Raw genomic sequence first — 13,509 nt, 5'->3', positions numbered from 1 at the left:
ACAGAGACTTGGTGGAAGGAGGATAACCAATGGACAGTGCTATATCAGGGTACAAATTATATCGCAATGATAGGGAGGATCAACTTGGTGGGGGTGTGGTGCTTTATGTCCAGGAGGGTATAGAGTTCAACAGGATAAAGTTTATCCAAGAGACTAAATGTACAGTAGAATCTATATAGGGAGAAATTCCATGTGTGTTGGGTAAGAGTATAGTGATAGGAGTATACTACCGCCCACTTGACTAAAACAATGAGACAGACGATGAAATGCTCTTTAATCGAAAGAGACCTCACCTAAGCCCTGCCAGCCCTGGCACCAACCTGAAGGGTATGTGGGCTGGTATAGGTGAAGGTCCTAACTGGTCTCTGCCTCGCCTGGGTCCGCCTACTGACAATGAGAACCTGCAGGCTATCCTCCCTGCAGGTAGAGCCAATATTGCCTCGGCTCAAGAGTCCACAGACACAACAGTTTGCTGAGGCCATGGACTCGGCAGACTTGACTTCACTGCAGGCTATCCCCGGCATAGCCTGCACGCTATAAGACCAACAAGGTGCCTTGGAGCTCTTGGCTGCAGTGATGGACTGGCTTACAACCTGCTTGGACGCCCTGACCACTCCCGTGGTACTATCTCTGCCTGCACCGATACAGTTACCTCCTTCAGCATTCAGTTGGCCAGTTCCTCAGCTGGCAGCTCTACCCCAGTATTCCAGGGACCCCAAGTGATGTCTGGGATTCCTTAACCAGTGCAGAATGCACTTCCATTTACAGGCTCCACTATTCCCTGACAACCAAGCAAGACCACGTACATCCTCTCCTTGCTTGATAGAACAGCACTGGCCTGGGCTTCTCCCCTCTGGGAGCAAGGGGACCCTATCTTGTTTTACCTACAACAGTTTATGGAGCAGTTTTGCACCATCTTTGAGGAGCTAGGTTGTGCAGCAGTGAGCTCAGATTTGAGCTGCTCCACCTCCATCAAGGTTCCCAAACCTTAGCCAAATATGTGGTGGAATTTTGGACAGTGGATTCCCAGCTAAACTGGCGAGAGGACAGCTTAGTTGCCATTTTTTTTTTTTAGAAGGCCTCTCTAGGAAATTTAAGGATGAGCTCACTGCCCAGGATCTTCTCACCTCACTAGAGTCTCTCATTGCCCTAACCAGCAAAATTGATCGTTGTTTGCAACAAAGGGCTTGAGAGGTTTGTCTGGCATAAAGAAATGTCTCATTGTCACCTCAATTTCAACATCTGCTCTTTCCTCCTGTTACCACACCTTTGACCTCTCCTCCTCCAGAACAGCCAAAGTTGGGATGCTGCTGCTTGGCCCAAGAAGAGAGGCTCCATTGCAGATTGCAGAGCTCTGTCTCTACTGTGCAGCTCAAGGCCAACTCTTGGCCCAATGTCCACAGAAGTCAGGAAATTTAAATGCCTAGGGTCTTTCGGGGAGATGATCCTAGGCCTTACCATTCCAGCTCCCAAACTCCTCCTGCCATGTTCCACCCAGGCCTTTGTAGATTCCAACTCCAAAGGAAACTTCATGTTGCAAGAACTAGTCAACCAACTGCCAATTCTCATGTTCCAGATGACTTCTCCTTTGGTGATTTCCTGTCTACGGAGATCCACTTCCAAGTCAGGTTACCCAGACCACGGGGCTGGTAGCCTTATTCACCGGCCTCTTGTACGTAGAGAAAATCATTTTTCACTTTATCTCCAGATCCATCCATCCCATCATATTAAGTCTGCCGTGGCTCCAGCAACAACAACCACACGTTGACTGGTCCGCCTTACAACTCGCCTGCTGAGCCACTGGTGTACAAACTTCTGCTTGATGCCGGTAGAACCTCCTTGTCCAGTGATTGTGGCTTCCTTATTTCCTGGGCTTCCTCCTCAGTATGCAGATTACAAGGATGTCTTCTCAAAAAAAGAGTATGGAACTCTTGCCTCCTCATTGTACATACGACTATTGTATTGAGCTTATCCCAGGAGCCACGCTTCTGCGAGACTGAGTTTACCCCTTCTTGCTTCCAGAGACTCGGGCTATGACCAGCTATATTAAGGAGAATCTGGAACATGGATTTATTCACTCTTCCTCTTCTCTGGCAGGGGCTGGGTTATTCTTCATTGTGTTTCATCTGTTGGTGCTAGATGGCTTCACCCTGTTTGCCTCACCTTGTTCACGGCTCCTCCCGCTTCCCTTGGGAAAATGGTTGCCGCCGCATCTACAAGCCGACCTCTCCAGCATCCCCAGAATGGCTATGGTGCTGCCTCTCGCCGTGCTTCTCCCAAGAGCCTAATAGGATGCGCGCGCGCACGTCACCTACGTCTTTATTCCAGCATTGGCGTGAACCTCGGGGGCGTTCCCCTCTACTGACGTCATGCCATCCAGGTATATAGCCAAAAATCTCAGCGCCTAAAACTTCTGTGCCTAAGGCGCCTTATGCACATACAAAAGTGTCGGCGCATAGCACTTCGGCGCCTGAAGGAGTATCGGCGCACAACATTTCTATGCGCATGGCACCGAAGACACTTGTGGCATGACGCCGAAGGACCCGGCGTGCATGGCGCAGAAGATTTCTGCGTGCAGGGCGCCGAAGACGTCTGAGCGCACAACCAAAGGAAACTCTACGTGCACTGCGCTGTCGACATCTGTGCGCACAGCGCCGACACCACCTGTGCGCCTGGCACCAACCATATCTATGTGCACAGCGCCAGAGACATCGGCGCCAATCACCCTTGCACATACAGAAACAGAAATATATGCGCACAAGTCTAGATTTGCGCATAAATCCAAATCCGAGCATAAGACACATGAGCACCTATCTCATGGATTACAAAATGACTTGAAACGAAGACGTGAACCCTCACACAGGTCTTCTTCAGCCTCTCCATCAATAACCTCACCTTGTTCGGGTACTTCCCTTTCTTCGAGAGATAATTCGACAGAGTTTATAATAAAACGTAGAAAACGATCACCGTCTTCACAGAGAAGTCATACAGACTCGTTGTCACACTATTATCATAAGCACGACACTCCCACCACAAAAAGTCAGCAAAGAGGAGTGTAACATGGGAACTAAGCCCTTCGACTTCTAAATCATCTTATATACCAACTTCAAATACCTTCTCTCACAGAGAGGTAATACAATTTTTTAAGAAAACCTTAAAGACATGGCTCTTCAAACAAGCCTTTCCTAAAGAAACAGGAGGCTAGAGAGGTAGAGAGAAAGCAAGTCAGAGAAGCGCAGTTGAGAATGAACAACATAACAGTTTTAAAAAATGCATGTTAATATAACTATGAAGAGTAACTCAATAATACACCTGGACTCGACCATCACTACTCAAAACATCGACTTTATTAATGAGTTTGTAACCGTACTAAATTGGCACCTGTTAGAATGTACGATAACCTACCTATACATACCTTATTTTGTGCCTGTTTGTAAACCGTTGAGATGGTACATAACTTAGCGACGGTATAGAAAAGTTTTTAAATAAATAAAATAAACAAGTTGCTTCCTCTACCGCTTCTACAGCTTCAGAGGATTCGAGGGACATAATATGCGACGAAAAACAGAAAGACCATAAAGTATACACTACTTTACCTCAGAACACACCAATGCACCCTAAAGCATGTGGGTCACAAGAACCAGATAATCGTACAATAATGCCCCCTCGTACAAAAGAGGCATTTTATCAATTGTCCCAGTCCTTAGCAGGTTTTTATGAAACTCTTCAGTCATCATTCAAAATGACTAATATTGCTGCTGACAGTTCTCTAGAACATAAGATGCAGACTAATAGAGAACAGTCGGTGGAGCCTCCGACATCTCCCTTAGCAAACCGACCAGCTTCACCAAATTATAAACAGGATACATCATTTGATTCTCCTTCACCGCAAACATCCCCATCATCATCTACGGGATTCCCATCGGATCCACAGGAACAACCTCAGGAGCCGTATTCCCCTCCAGAAGACCTTACATACCCAAAATTTCTGGAAAAATTGGGTACAATACTGCATCTAGAGGTCCAAAAAGAGACAGACCCTAGGTCAGAAACCCTTGGTCTCCTAAAAATTTTTGACACTCCAGGGGAACCAACATCTCTTCCACCACAAGAGCTCCTGCATTCAGTCTTGTAGAAATCCTGGGAAACACCTTACGCAATCAAAGCAGTTTCCAGAAAAACGGACATAAAATTCCATATGAGGAAAACACCACAATTACCTCATGCTTCAATTGTAGTAGTCGGCAATGCAAAGATTTAAGAAAACAAAGTCACATTCCTCATACTCACCAGGCAAAGACAACAAATATTTGGATGAGTTTGGGAGGAAAATATACCATAACTCAATGTTGAATGCCCAAATTATGCACCATCAATTCTACATGGTACAATACCTGTATGAGTGCATACAAGCTATAAAAGGTATGTTTTCCTCGACTGCGGATCAGATACCTCCGCCTCTTCATGACATGGAAGAGTGTTCTCGTCACCTTTTGAGGTCAATCTACGAAGCATATGAAACATCGTCTAGGGCATCGGCAACAGCCATTGCAGCCCGCAGACTAGCATGGTTACGCTCAAGTTCCATACGTGAAGATTTGCACGAGAAACTAATGAACCTCCCATGTACAGGAGATAACCTGTTCGGAGAACAATTTCAGGACACAGTGGGTAAACTAAAGGAAGAAGCTCTAGCAGTACAATCATTAACATCACATCCTAACTATTCGACCACATGTCGTTATATTGGAGCCTATGCCAGGAGACCCTACAGATCTTACCAGTCCTTTCGTACACAGACTTACCCTGCATACCAGCGTCCTGCTCCACAACAGAATACCTCAAACCAACGTAGAGGTAAACCACGTAATCAGAGACAGCAGGCACAACAACCGGCTACTGCAGTGAAAGCGACTTCATCTTTTTAGTTACCCAGCCACCACCACAACATCAAGCACCACCCGGCAGGATTCATTCCAGCCTGACAGCTTGGGAGAGAATAACATCCGATCAATGGGTTTTGGAGATAGTACATCACGGCTACCAACTCCAATTTGTCACAAAACCCATATTACCTCATCTTTCCACTTTCAAGATTCACAACTTCCAACCATAACTGGGGGAGAAAATTGCTTTGCTTCGCAAACCACAAGCAATTCGACAAATTTACCCGGGGACCCAATCAGTAGGATTTTATTCCCCATACTTCCTCATACCCAAGAAGTCGGGTGGCCTTCACCCCATCCTAGACCTAAGGGAATTGAACAAATTTCTCACCAAAGAGAAATTCAAAATGGTATCATTGAAACCAATCCTTCCTCTGATTCAAACCAACGCTTGCATGTGTTCCATCGACCCGAAGGATGTTTACACACACATTCCAATCACATCCAGCCTCGTGGCGTTACCTATGCTTCCGCTACTAGAATCAACACTACCAGTACAAAGTTCTCCCCTTTGGACTATCGGCTGCACCCAGGGTGTTCACCAAATGCATGGTAGTGGTGGTGGCTCATCTCAGACAAAAAGGTATAACCATCTTTCCATATCTGGACGATTGGCTCATAATCGCCCCAACTCCAAACATCTTACTCGAGCACCTCCATCGAGTGATACAATGCTTGCAAGAATTAGGATTGGTGATCAATTTTCAGAAATCACACCTACAACCAACACAACAGTTACAGTTCATAGGAGCATGCCTGGACACTATGTGCAACAGGGCATACCTACCAAGCGACAGAATATCACAATTCCGTCTTCTGTTACATACCTTGAACCATTCTCAGAGACCTTCAGCGAGACAGGTTTTAGTAGTCCTCGGCCACATGGCAGCGGCGAATTTCATGGTTCCCAACACCAGGCTACACATGAGACGCCTGCAATGGGGCTTGAAACGTCAATGGAAACAGCACTCGTAACCATTGACACAGAAGTTATCGTTGACCACTGAAATGAGAAAAGATTTAACATGGTGGCTCCTAAACTCCACCCTATCCAAGGGAGCATTGTTCAGTTCCCCTCCTCACAACGCAGTATTAACCACAGATGCGTCTTGCAAGGGCTGGGGTGCACACCTCGAGATTTACGAAACACAGAACCTGCAAATAAATTTATTGGAACTCAGAGCGATTTGCAATGCATTACGAGTGTTCCAAGACCACCTGAAAGGACGCAGGGTCATGATCTACACGGACAACCAAGTCGCGATGTTTTACATCAACAAATAAGGAGGGTCCGGTTCATGGTCCCTTTGCAAGGAGACCTTGACAATCTTTGAACGTGCTCACCGAAATTGCATACATCTCCAGGCAACTTACCTACCAGGAGTTGCAAACACAAGAGCGGACAAGCCAAGCCGCATCTTTCATCCTCACGAATGGGCACTCAATACAGAAATAGCCCAAGACATATTCATGCAGTGGGGGACACCTTCAATAGATCTCTTTGCAACAGAGATCAATGCTCAAGTTCCCAAATTCTGCTCGATAAGACCAAGCCAATTCAGGATCACTCAAGATGCCTTCCTCATCCCGTGGATGACAGGTGGTATGGGAGGCCTTTCCTCCCATACCACTCATAACAAGGACAATTCAGAAATGCATGGCAGACAAAGCTCAACTGATACTCATAGCCCTGGTTTGGCCGAGGCAATCGTGGTACAGTTTCCTTCTCCGACTATCCATCATGGATCAAATTCAATTACCGAATCGCCAGGATCTTCTCTGCCAAGATCAAGGGACGCTTCTATACCCACTACACTCATCTCTCCATTTGACAGCATGGAGATTGAGAGGCTCCTTCTAACAGAACAGGGAGTTTCCACCTCGGCACAATTCATCTTGTTAGAATCCAGGAAACTCTCCACAAGAAAACATTACAGCTATAAATGGAAACATTACTCTACCCGGTGCACTTCCAAAGGTGTACCACCATTGGACTGCTCACCTGAATTGCTCATTGATTATCTTCATACACTATATGCAGCTGGTCTAGCAACATCATCCATCAGAGTTCATCTCAGTGCCATAGGGGCATATCATAGACCAGTTAACAATATTCCTTTATCCAATCACCCCTTACTATCTCACTTCATTAAGGGGCTAACTCACATTCGTCCTCCGATCTCTAAGCCTCCAGTTCCATGGAACCTCAACATAGTTCTGGAACAGCTCATGCTTTCCCCATTTGAACCCATGGACTCTGCACATATTAAATACCTCACATGGAAAGTGGTATTCTTGGTTGCAGTAACATCAGCACGAAGAGTTAGTGAATTGCAGGCCTTGGTCCATTATTCTCCATATTTACAATTTCATCACCAAAAGGTAGTTCTCCGAACTCACCCATTCTTCCTACCAAAAGTGGTTTCCCAATTCCACCTCAATCAAACCATGGAATTACCCACCTTTTTCCCTAAACCTCATGCAAATGATAGGGAAAAACTACTGCACACACTAGATTGTAAAAGAGCTCTAGCATACTACAAAGAAAGGACAAACTCGGACTCCCGTGTTTCTTAACTCTTTGTCTCCTTTGACCCAAAGGCACCTGGATTACCAGTGGCTAAACGCACCATCTCCAGCTGGATAGCACAGTGCATCAAATTCTGTTACCTTAAACAGAAACTACAACTACATTCACAGCCGAAAGCTCACCAAGTCAGAGCAGTAGCAGCCTCATTGGCACACCTAAGGAATGTGCAACCCATAGATATTTGCAAGGCAGCTACATGATCATTGCTCCATACCTTCACATCTCACTACTGCCTTGATCAACAAGCAGCCACGGATGCGAAGATAGGACAAGCAATCCTGCAATCTCTATCCTCCTGTCCACGGTGACTGCCACACTGTCAAAGATCACGTACAGACATATATATCAAAACAACGTGATCGGGAGCTTGGGACTCCCATGACAGCATGGCTAATTCAGCCCTGCTATCGATGGGAAAAAGCAAGTTTGCTTACCGTAAACGGTGTTTATGTAGATAGCAGGATGAATTAGCCATGCTGACCCACCCTCCTTCCTGGCAGTCACCAAGTCTTCGACTACACTAAGGCTTAATCACAGACTGAGGAGATTCCGTTACTTTCCTGCACGGGAACACACGCACAGCCACAGATAGCAAAGCTCTGATCTCTGCTTTGACAAGCTCCGCCTTCCGGACCTGATTGACAGATCCCATGACAGCATGGCTAATTCATCTGCTATCTACGGAAACACCATTTACGGTAAGCAAACTTGCTTTTACCTTGAGAGATTTTGAAGAACCAGGGGATGAAATGTATGTCCAAGTTTTTTCAGGAGTTGTGTTAGCTTTTCAGCATTCATTCACACATTGTGGCACTACTCCACACCATCCAGACCAGCCAAGGTGATATGTCGGGTCGGCCTAGTAGATTATGAAGTCCAGAAAATCAGCTGCTGAAGAAAGGAGAAAGTTTACCACATTAATCTACTGAAACTGTGGAAACAAGAGACAAATCCTCCTATGGACTTGGTCCCACCACCTCTGATTTTGAGTAGGGGGCCCTGGTGGAACATGGGGAAAGGTCTGGAGCCAGGATAAGGGAGACAGAGAGATGGAAGCCTGAAAGGAGTTAAAAGAAAAGCAGTGGGAGAAAGGGCTGGGAGTTGAATGCCAACTGTGTAGTTTTGGACCAGACAGTCCCATTTTTTTAAGCTATTGTACAGTATCTGGTTACAGCAATAACTGGATAATGCAATCTCTGGTCAAGTCAGTGCTGGTATGAGGGCAGGGCAAAGGGGTGCCTCTCCTAGGCATCATACTACAGGGATGTCATGCCATGCAGCCTGAAGCTCCTGCTGTTCCCCTGGCACATGTGCAGAAAAGCTGATGACAGGAGAGCACAGGAGTTTATCAGATGCATGCATACATATTAGTTCTGCCATCACAGGCCTGCTGTCAAAGGAGGGGAGGGAAGAGGAGTGCACCAGAGCCTGAAAGAGGGACGACAGAGGATGAAGAGTGCACTGGAGCCTGAAGCTGTCACCGGTGAGAGATGGAGGGGAAAGTGAGAGAGATCAGTGGGGAAGGGAGAGTCATATGGGAAGAGATGACTGCAGTTCATCTGGGGCAGGGCATGGTGCTCATTTTAAAGGTCTGTGAAAACATGGGAAAAGGATTGAAGGACTATTTGTGACTATGAAGGAGAGGGAGGGGACTACCAAAATGCTCCATCTGATGCTCATGTTCTTCGCACCACAACCTGTATAGCAGTCAATTTTCCTAACGGGCAGTGGAACAAAGAATAAGTCACTGCTACTGGTCACGAGGCGGGACCAGTAGCAGCAAATACGTCCTCCTTCTTTCAGGCAGAACCTCCACCCCATTGTCTTCCGAGTTTGCATTCATTTCTTCAGCCAATAAACTGTGCTTTATGGTTAAACAGCTGTACATCCAAAGCGGTAACTACTTTTAATTTTAAACTGTTTTCTATCTCCCTGTTGCTCCTACTCCCAGTCAATTAGTGATGTGGTTACGGGTCAGTTGTTTAAACAAGCTAGGACTTGCCTCAAAGCTACCTGTGGTCAAGGTTCCTGCCCCTCTGCTGCATATTCACTAGGGGGTGGACTGCTGCTCTGGCTGCCTGCACAGGAAGAGCTAGAGACTCCAACCCTGGAGATACATTATGGCCAGGGACCTTGGTTTTCAGTTTTTATTTTATTTTTCTTGGGAATTTATCAGTGTTTATTATTACCACAGAAAAAAAAGGGAGAAATCAGCAGAAAAAAATGACTTCCCATTTTTCCAGGTAAATATTAAGGTCCCTAATTATGGCTCCTTTTCTACAGGCTGGTTCAGCTTAAAGCCTAGGTAAGGGCTGCCTATTAAAATATACCCCACTTCTGCCCACACGATCTGAGGTCGTGAGAGGTGGAATGAAAATCCCTGCTAGGGGAAGGTGGCTACAGAGGACACATACTGCACTGGTCTCCCCAATAAAAATGTTCTTTGCCTACCTGGTTTAATATTTTCTCCTAGGACAAGCAGGACGTTAGTCCTCCCACACGGGTGACATCATCAGTTGGAGCACGGCACAGCAAACCTTTGTCAAAGTTTCTAGGACTTTGACTGGCACACTGAGTATGCCCAGCAAGCCACTATCCATGGGGCCACGCGGGGTCCTCCTTCAGTCCTTTTCTTTCCGCGGTGCTGTTGCCTCGTGGTTTGTGGAGCCCTGTTCTGTTTTTTTCAGAGTTTTCTTCTGCTTTTTTGGCGGTTTAATCCTTCACATCTGACTGGGGTCCCTCTTCCCTAGTCCCCCTAGTTAGTAGGGCGGTGTGGTAAGTTTTCTACCTTCTTTGCGATCGGTTCCAGGGGTTTTTTGGAGTTGGTGTCTGCTCCGCACTGACCGCTTGCCGGCCTGAGGCATGGCTTCCTCCGGTTTTTGTCGGTGCCACCAGTGCCCGCAGACCACGTCTCTGACTGATCCACATGAAGTTTCTATTCTTTGCCTGGGGGCATCGCACGATGTCTGGGGTTGCCGGTTCTCAGACCAGATGATCCCGAAAGGTCATCAAGCAAATTTGGATAAAATGGAGAAACCTTTTGGCTCCAGGAAATCGGGCCATGCACGCTGGCGTCCAGCATGTCAATGCCGCAGAGTCAGGGGAAACCCTTGGACACCGAGCCATTGATGTCCACCCCCCCATCGGGTCCCGCTCTGGAGAGAGGCACCAGGGATCAACCGCTGTCTGTGTCGTTGGATTCCTCGCCCTCCTTGGCAATGGGGAAAGACCAGGCTGAGCACCATGGGAGATCAAGGAAGCACCATCACTGGTCGCTATTGGCACACGGCACTGGTTCCGGGAAGGCACTGGCATCGGCTGTGTTGACCCCGAAGTGGCCCCGCGGAGACGAGGCTTCGCTCTCAATCGAGCTTGGGAGTCCGAGGCATTCCCACGGATGCCCATGTCAGTGCCAGGGATCAATCCCCCTCATTTCAAGGGCAATTTGGTGGTGCCTGCTCTTCCTCCACCTGCCTTACCTACAGTGACCTTCAAGGATGAGCTGGATTGCAGGGTTCAGTTGACAGTGCTCTGCGCCCTCAGGGGTATCGAACTGCCGTCCCCATCAATGCCACCACCACCACAGATGCCGGAGCCTACTCCCTCGATCCTAGCACCACTGCTGGAGCCTTCGATGTCCTGCTGGGTGTCCTCCCTACGCAGCCGGTGCCCTTCGATGCCGCGGCAGCCATCATTGTCTCCCCCCTCCGGGGTGATAACCATTGCCAGTTCCTCCAAGGAAGAAGACTCGGCACTTCCAGGGCCATCAGGGCCTCTGGCATCTCAGCTGCCACTCCCAGCTCTGGTGCCGGGGACCTCGGTGCCATCAATGCCCCAGTGCCTACAGGTCCCAGGCCAAGGGCAGTGAGCACAGGTCCCCCACTGACCTTGCTTGGGGATTTCAGTGAGAAGGAGGCTCTGTATGACCCATAGGGGAAATGATACTTCTGAATCCCCCTCCGGTCTCAGAGGATGTCCTCTCGGAACTGTCCCCTCTGGAAGAGTGGCGCTAGTCTCCACCAGAGGACTTAACCTTTGCCGGTTTTGTCCGCTCCAAGGCAGCGTCCATTCCCTTCCAGCTCTTGACGGAAGAGGATGCCAGACCCCACATGCTGGAGGTGCTCCCATTTGTGGATGAGCCAAAAGAGGTGGTAGTTATTCCCGTGCATGAGATCTTCAAGGAGCATCTGGGCACATCCTGTGTCCGTGTCACCAGTAAGCAGGAAGGCTGACGCTGTCTACCTTGTATAGAAGTCCCTGGGCTTTGAGTGGCGCCAGCGCCCCCTCCAGTTGGTGGTAGTGGAGTCTGCCCTCAAGAAGGCCAAATGCTCCTGGACTCATGCTTCTGCAGCCCTGAGTTGGGAGCATAGGGAACAGGATGGTCTGGGTAGGAAAGTGTTCCAGGGGGCAGTGTAAATAGCCAGCATTGCCTCCTACCAGCTGTATATGGCCCATCATTCTCGGAACCTCTAGAAGCAGGTTCAGGAGTTAGCGGAACGCTTCCCTCAACAGCAGCAGGATGCATTCCTGGCACTGGTCCAGCAAGGCTTCGAGTGTGGTGAGTACAAGGTGCGTTTCACTTAAGACGTTTTCGAGACATCAGCTTGCATGGCTGCAGTGGGCATCAGAGCCCGCAGGATGGCTTGGCTCAGAGCTTTGGATCTCTGGCCCAAGGTCCAGGAAAAACTAGCGGACCTCCCTTGTTTGGGGGATAATCTTTTTGGGGATAAGGTCTAGGATGCTGTGGCTCAGCTAAAGGATCATCATGAGACCATCCCGCATCTTTCGGCTAGTGCCTCGGATGCCCCTCCTCTGCTAGGTCATCAGTGAGGTAAGGGGCCTGTAGGTTTTTCTACCACCAGAGGAAGTATTACCCTCTATTTTCCCGCAGACGCTCTCATCATGTGATCTCTAGAAGCCGCTCTGAGCAGCAGCAGGTTCATATACCTCAGCCAGCACCTCAGCCGAGCCCCGCTACGGGGTTTTGACTAGAAGCGAGGGAGCGCAAGTCCAGTCATCATGCCCTCGGCACCAGACCTTCCAGTAGGAGATCGTCTGCGGTTCTTTCTGGATTGCTGGCTAGCGATCACCCCGGACCAGTGGGTCATTTCCATCATTCTCTGAGGGTATCGTTTAAACTTCCTAAGTGTCTCCGGGGATGCTCCCCTATGCCTCCTCTTGGGGTCAGTCTTCCCCTCAGGAAATACTGCTGTCCGAGCTCTCCGGGGTCACCAAGATATAGACAACTCTCATACAGGCCAGGGTAGTCGAGCCCATTCCTCTGCAGCAGCAGGGAAATGGATTTTACTCCCATTATTTCCTGATCCCCAAGAGGACCGGGGGACTCCGCCCCATCCTAGACCTGAGAGCTTTAAAACATTTTCTCAAACGAGAAAAGTTCAAAATGGTCTCCCTCAGCACTCTGATCCCTCTTTTGCAGAGGGGGGACTGGCTTTGCTCCCTCGATCTCAAAGATGCATACGCTCACGTCGAGATCTCCCACAGTCACCGGGAGATATCTCTGCTTCCTAGTGGGCACCAGGCATTTTCAATATAGAGTGCTGCCGTTTGGCCTTGCCTCGGCACCTCAAGTCTTCACCAAATGCCTGGCACTGGTGGGGGTGCAAATGTTCCCCTACTTGGATGACTGGTTGATCAAGAGCAGTTCTCATGAGAGAATGCTTCGGTCTCTACGTTTGACCATTCAGGTGTTGGAATCTCTCGGGTTTGTCAACAACAACCCGAAGTCCCATCTGACCCCGTCAATGCACTGAATTGTATCGGTGCTCACCTGGACGCGGTGGAGGCCAAGGCACATCTGCCCCGCGACCGGGGCACTCACTCTGGCAGCTTTGGTGGGCTCAGTGCACTGGAGCCAGCAGGTCACCGCCTGTCTCATGCGCCACCTTCTGGTTCATATGGCAGCCACAGTCCATGTCACACCCTTTCCCACCTGCACATGCGCAGGGCGCA

Source organism: Rhinatrema bivittatum, chromosome 7 (assembly GCF_901001135.1).
Source record: "Rhinatrema bivittatum chromosome 7, aRhiBiv1.1, whole genome shotgun sequence".
NCBI lineage: Eukaryota > Metazoa > Chordata > Amphibia > Gymnophiona > Rhinatrematidae > Rhinatrema > Rhinatrema bivittatum.
The sequence above is the reverse complement of the archived record's forward strand: the minus strand, read 5'-3'. Positions refer to the sequence as shown.